Raw genomic sequence first — 7,208 nt, 5'->3', positions numbered from 1 at the left:
ATTTTGCTGAGTGCTGGTGGTTGGTGCTTTTAATTCCTGAAAACTGAAGTGCAGGGACTTCAGTGCAGAATGTGGTGCTTCCAGTTCTGGGATATTTTCGTGTCCTGAGTACCCCTGGGATGCTGAGCAATGCCACAAAGGGGAAAGGGAAGGTAGATCCACATTTCTCAGCACTGCTTTTGTGTTTTCCTTACATTTTAGGTCTAAATTTTGGGTTGTGGCTCACCTGCATCATTCACCTTTTCTTTCTGAGTTTTGAATGCCCCCAAGTCCATTTGGATTCCCCCCACCTGCATCCTTTCCCTCCTAATCCCATTATTCTTCTTCCTTAAGATACTTTTTTTTCCCAATCCACCCCAAACACTTCTCCAACCTCATCTTTTCCCAAATCCAGGTGCTCTCCCCTTCTCTCCCCAAAGATTTTCCAATGCAAAATATTCCCAGCCAAACTCAATCCCTTAGCCCTGAGCAAAACCAAAACTCCCTGGGGCTGCAGGAAGTGATCCATCCTCCCTCTGGGGACAGCTCCAGCTCTTTTCCCACTCCAAGCCTGGATCCCATGTTTATAAAGCCCAAAGTCTGTTTACACACTGGCCAAAAGTTGTTTAGCACGAGCTTAAAGCTGCCAGGAGTTTTTCTGGAGTCATCTGGAAACGCCACCCTTTGCTTCCCTTCCAGCAGGATTGGGAATTCCTTGGGGAATTTTCTTTGGGGTGCAGGGAGCAGCATTGCCCAGAGAGGCTTTGGCAGGGAAATAGGGCAGGGAGCTTTGGGGAGCTGTGCAGAGAGGATTTGGGATGGGGAACTGTGCATTTGGGAGCTGACACTTTGGGGAGCTTTGGATTTTTCCTGGAGTTTTGTGCATGCCCTGGCAGGCCCCAGCCCCAGATCCAGGCTGGGATGTGAGCAGGGATCCCTGGGAGAGGGAACCCCCCAGGACCAGCCCTGCTCCCGGGCACTGCTTGGGCAGGATTCCTTTGGCAAGAGCCCTTTCCAAGATCCCTTCTCATGATCCTTCTGCCAGGATCCCTTTCCAGGATCAGTTTTTCAGGATCCCTTTCCGAAGATTACTTTGCCAGAATCCCTTTTTCAGGATCTCTTTTCTAGGATCTCTTTTCTAGGGTCACTTTGCCAGGATCCTTTTCCCAGGACCCCTTTCTAGGATCCCTTTTCACTGATCCCTTTTCCCATGATCCCCTTTTCCAAGATCCCTTTTCCATGATCCCTTTTCCACATTCCCTTTCCCATGATCCCTTTCCAGGATCCCTTTTCCATGATCCCTTTTTCCAAGATCCATTTTCCCATGATCCCTTTTCTCTGATCCCTTTTTCCAAGATCCCTTTTCCATGATTCCTTTTCCAGGATCCATTTTCCATGATCCCTTTTCCACATTCCCTTTCCCATGATCTTTTTCCATGATCCCTTTTTCCAAGATCCTTTTTCCCATGATCCCTTTTCCACATTCCCCTTAGGATCCCTTTTCCAGGACCCCAGCAAACCCCTCCACAGCCCATCCCTTTGGAGTGAGGGAACACTTCTGGAATCTAACAAGCATTTTTCTGCTCTTCTGATTGGATTAAACTAATAAACACCCATTAGTGGCAAACAAACCTCCAAACAAATGAACAACCACCACTCCAAAACCTAAACCAAGAAATTCCCCCATTAATTCTCTGAGAAATCAGCAAAACCTTTGCTGGAATTTCAATTTTTTAGAGTTAAAATCTTCATGAAGGAGCATTGGAGGGACCCTCCTGTGCCTGCTGAGGGCAGTGGAGGAGGAGCAGGAGCTGCTGTTGGGGTTGGGGGAACATTTTAGGAATTAAATTGGTTTGGCCATGAAAAATCCCAATTTCCATCTGTGGCAGCCGAATTGCTGGGAAGGGGACTTGGGTTTGTTTTGAATGTGAATTATTTTCTTCTAAAAATGCTTGTACAGGTCCAGTGGTTTCAGTGCCATGAAAGGGATGAGGTGCAGCAAATTAATAATTCAGAAGGAAATTTTCATTTTCCTCGTGGTGCTTTGGGGATTTTGGCAGCTCTGTCCCCTCTGTGGTCACTTTTGCTCCCACGTGGGGAGCAGTTTTATTTTCCTCCTCCCTGGCCCCTCTGTGACCCTGGGCCGTGCTGAAATCAGATGCCAGAGCTCAGGGCAGATTTCAGGACTCTACTGCAGCAATATTTCTCTGCCTGCTCAGGTTCCCCCTTGCTTTGGGGATATTTTTTCAATTCTTCTCCCTTTTGCAGCCGAGGCCAAAGGCAGGGAATTGATTCAAAGGTGAACACAGGAAGATTTCATCCACTGCCAGGAGGAAACATGAATGCCTCTACCTGAGATTCTTTCATTTCTCCTCCAAAACACCTCTCACGTGATGGTTCTCATCATTTTATTGGCCCCTTTCATCTGGAGTTTGGTTCATCTGCAATTTCATCTCACAGCATTTCCACCCTGTCTGCTGTCAGAGCCCAATTGAATCAAGCTTGGGATGAGGATGGCTTTCTGTCCTTTTAAAATCACATTTTTCAATTTGGCCTCCTTCCCCAGGGATTGCTGAGACTCACTGCTCTCCTCTTGCTGCAGATGCTGGGCTCTTACAGTAAAGTTGATTTTTTTAGAATTTCTTTTTGGAGGAAGAGATAAAAATCACATTAACTCTGGGATTCCTTTAAATGCCATACTGACAGTAATATTTCCCTTAGTCTTTTTCACACAGTGAGCAGCAGCAGCCTGGCTCTGATACTGACATTTAAAATTAATCCCAATTATTCCATCCCAATCAACAAAAATTGGGAATTCCTGGGCTGCCCTTCAGAGGAGGATGGTTTGGTGAGAAGCAGAGCTTGGTCCCAGCTCAATCTCTGGTTTTCCCCCAAAACCTATCAGGTGAGGAAGGACCCCTGAATTCCAAGGGGTTTTGTGTTTGGGTGTCTCAGGTGCACTGTGAGAGCTCCCAAACCCAGCAGTGATTGTGGGAACTCAGAAAATTCCCACTCAGGGAGGGCTCCAAGGGCAGATCCTCTTTGGAATGTCCCATGTTGGATCATACTCATCTAACGTGGAATTCCCAGCTCAGGATGGGAGCACTGGGCAACACCTGGGATCAGGAAGGGGTTTTCCATCTTAGGAAAAGGAGATTAATTCTCCTGTGAGAATCTGGGTGAGCTGCAGGATTTGGCAGCCCAGGTAGGCTGGAAAGAGACCGGGACCTTCCAGCAAAACCACTCGTTCCTGGAAGTGGGAATGAGTTTGATCTGCAAAAAATCTGTAATATTTACAACAGGTGTGCCAAGAGGTTTGGTGGGTACCCCCACCTGGGACTGAGGACAAACCTCTCTGATTTCAGGGATCTGCTGTCAGAATTCCATCAGGTTATTAGGGATGCTCCCTGGCACAATGCACTGAAAACTTCAATTTCTTTTTGATGTGGAAGTGAGGACTTTGATTCTTAAATCTGAATTTTGCAGCAGAGGAGGAGCTGTTGGGTTTTGTGATCTCACGAGCTGAAGTTGTTTCCCTTCAAGGACTTTTATCAATATCAGATATCATGAAAAGGAGTGAATGAAAAAGAAGAAACCCCCTTAGACAAACAGCCCTTGATGTGCAGTTTGCCCTGGGCTGTGGCTCTGGGGATGAGTTTAGCAGAATCATTTCAGTGCCAGAGCTGCTGGCACAGCCCTGGCTGCCAGCACAGCAGCATTTCCCAGCATGGCACAGCTTGGTTTGGTTTGGTTTGGATGTGCTGAGCACACCTGGCAAATCCTGAGTGTGCAGGGGGGGTTTGGGTCTGTGCCTCGGGAGACCCTTGAAGGTGCAGGAGGGAATGAGGCTCTGGGATGGAGCTCCTGAGGAATCTGCACATCTTCCACCAGCCTGGGGCTCATCCCCTGCTGCCCTGGCTGCTCCTGGTGCCTTTGCATCCCTCAGGGACAGAAATCCAGCTCCTCCTGGGGCTGTTTGCTCTGCACTGCTAACAGGCTCAAACCCCACACCCCTGCCTTTTTTATTTTTTTTTTTTTTTTTTTCATTTTTCCCCCCTGGCTTTATCCTGTGTGCCACAAACAACCAGGAGCAGGGGCTGAACTCCCTGCCCTGCTGGCAGGAGTGTCAGGAGGGCAAAGGTTGGGCTTTGTTTGTTGACTCAGGGCTGTGGTTGCTGTGCAGATCCCCCTCCTTGGCCAGCCCTGCCCCTCCTTTGTGCCTCCAGGGTGCCCCATTCCACTGGGATCCCGAGGGAATGGGCATGGGGGTGCCCCACAATGGCTGGATGGGCCTGGAGGGGTTCCTGGTGCCTTCCTGCAGCCTGGGCTGACAAAGCTGCTGCATGAACAGCCAGCTTGGAACTGGTTGAAAATGCACAAAAAGCCTTTTTTAAAGTGGTGGAAAGTCAGGGGTGGGCTGGATTTGGTTCTCCACGTGCGTCAGGACCTTCAGGGCACTGCTCCCTCCATCCTGCGTGGGCTGCTCTGTTTTTGTGGCCGTGTCACTCTGGGGGAGAGTGACATTTTGTTGGGAGAGGTGAACTGACCTTGCTGGCTTCTTGCTGTAGCTCAGACTTAGAGATGAGAGGAAAGAACAGGCTCTGGGATCAGCCTTGGGCCAGGCAGCGGGGTTTGGGCTGGGAGGGAGGCTGTGTGTACCAGCAGGACTGAGGCTGTGGCTGCACACGGATTTTGGGGGGCTCCAGGTGTGAAATGAAGCTCCATTGTCGCAGACATCTCTTAATGAAAAATCCTTTCCTTAGGATTTTTCCTCCTGAGAAGCTGAGAGGCCTCAGGAACAAAATGTGAACATTGATTATCTGCTGCTGTGGAATGCAACAGGTGCATCTGGGATTGGTCTCATGTGGTTGTTTCTAATTAATGGCCAATCACAGCCCAGCTGGCTCAGACTCTCTGTCCCAGACACAAGCCTTTGTTATCATTCTTCCCTTTCTATTCTATTCTTAGCCAGCCTTCTGATGAAACCTTTTCTTCTATTCTTTTAGTATAGTTTTAATATAATATATATCATAAAATAATCAATCCAGCCTTCTGAAACATGGAGTCAGATCCTCATCTCTACCCTCATCCTGACAGCCCTGTGAACACCACCACACTCCATCAGTGGGGTTTTTGGGCACAGAGCCTTGCAGGGTCCCTTTTGTTGCCATCCTGGCTCAGATCCCTGCTGCCAGCAGAGGGGAGAGCTCCTTCTCAAGGGAGGGGCTGCTGGAGGTGCCACCTCCCCTTCCACTGCCTCCTGTTGACTTTGGCTGCCTCTGCTGCCTCCCCGGGGACATTCAGTGCCAGGGGAGGCTCTGCTGAGCACACACTGTGGTTTCTGCAAACCTGTGATGCCTTGAGAAGGCTGGGCTAGAGCAGAGGATGGACGGAGCTAAAGAAATAAAGCAGAGATTTATTAAAATCCACCTCCTCAATGGATCCACCTTGGGCAGCACAAGAGCCCAGCCAGGGCTGCACCCAAGATGAACCAAAATGGGCACAAAATGCACAATCAGTCATGAGGCCTCTCACTTTTATAAATTCTGCTCCATTTGCATATTGGAGTTAATTGTCCAATTACAGCTTTAGGTTATGCACTCCCATCCTCCTGATTTTTCTCTCTTCAATTCACTGTTTGTTGGAATGCATGAAATAAAAGCCTGAGTCCCTCAGAGAGAGAAAAGAATGCAGGGTTTGAATTAGAACCTCTAGAGAAGCTGAAATACATTATGCAGCCACACAGACATGAAGTAGAAGTGTAAGTTTTAGTTTTAAATAAATAGAAATAGATCTTAAGGGCCTTAGGAGACTGTGTTAGCCAGTAAAAGGCCCTAAAGCCTGGTTGAACTTAGCTCCAGACATAACAAAAACATAGCGGGACATTGCCTGGGTTTCCAGATGGAATAGATAGAACTGTTTGTGTAAATAGATAAAATTATATATGCAGATTTTAGGTAAGACCACAGATTGTACCATTTACATAAATCCATAAAATTACATACGTAAGGTTTTGTGTAAGAACTGACATTACTTTTGTACGTTAGAATTAAGTTCAGATTGGTGTAAAAAGAATGTTTTAGAATCGTGTTTTTAGCTGATTGGATGATTTATGCATAAAAAGCCCCTCTAATGGGGTGCAGATGATGGTGATGAAGAGCAAGAGATAGTGCCTGCTGCTTTTGCTGCTTCTGCTCAAAACATCAGGGCTCTATGCCAGAAAGCTTTTAGCACGGACTTTAATGATTACTCTGAACTCCTTGCATTCATGCAAAAAACAACTTTACTGCAAGCAACAACTGCTCTTCTCTCTTTGAAGGCCCAAGGCCCACAGTGACAACTGTTGTTTGTAGTTTTTGGGCCTGCAGCTTGTCCTTGGTCAAGCTGGAGAAGATTGTTTTGTCTGCCTACCCTGTGAAGGGAACTTGCTAACACCTAATATGAAGCTCAGAGCTACACCTAGAGCAGCACAGAATCTGAAAAATATAGAAGTTAAAACCTGAGGCATCACCTGTTTTCTTCATCTGACTTGACTGACTATGGCTGAAGTATGAAATGGAGTTTTTGGCCCCTGAGCTGTGTTTTTGGGGGAAGACACTCAGCTTTTGGCTCGTGCGCAGCACAGCCCTGCAGAGCAGAGCCAAACCCTGCTGAAGTCACTGGGGCTGTGCTGTTCTCGTGGTCTGTGGATCAGAATGAGTCAAGTTTGAGAAACAATTGCAGGGGCCTCCAGCCCTTTGGTGGTGGGGGAGAGCTGCCTTTTATCCACCACAGTAATGTGGAATTTGGGAATTTGTGTGTTCAGGGATGTGCCATTGCACGGGATGCAGAGAGGCAAAAACTTCTCATGTGGGATTCTTTTTTAAAACACTTGCAGAGCGTTTCTGTGTTGGAAAACATCCCCTCATTGCTTTGGGATTCTTTTTAAAACAGTTGCAAAGCGTTTCTGTGTCGGAAACCATCCCCCCACATCAGGAGAGGGTCCGAGGCCACAGCTGGGGCCTCATCACCCCAAAGCTGATCCCTCCCAGGCCCTTCTGGAGCAACCTGTGTCCTGCAGCAGGTGAGCAGAGCCTGGCTGGAGGAGCTGCTCACCGGGAGCTTTATCAGGGAGCTTCATTCCATGTCCTGAGCCCGGCCAGGGGAGTGCCTGAGATATCAGGAGTGATGGACACCAGGAGTGATGGGATATGGGCTGGGGAGCGGCTGGAAGGAGCAGCACCCGCAAG

This window comes from Agelaius phoeniceus, chromosome 20 (assembly GCF_051311805.1).
Source record: "Agelaius phoeniceus isolate bAgePho1 chromosome 20, bAgePho1.hap1, whole genome shotgun sequence".
Lineage (NCBI taxonomy): Eukaryota > Metazoa > Chordata > Aves > Passeriformes > Icteridae > Agelaius > Agelaius phoeniceus.
This window is presented reverse-complemented; position numbering follows the sequence as displayed.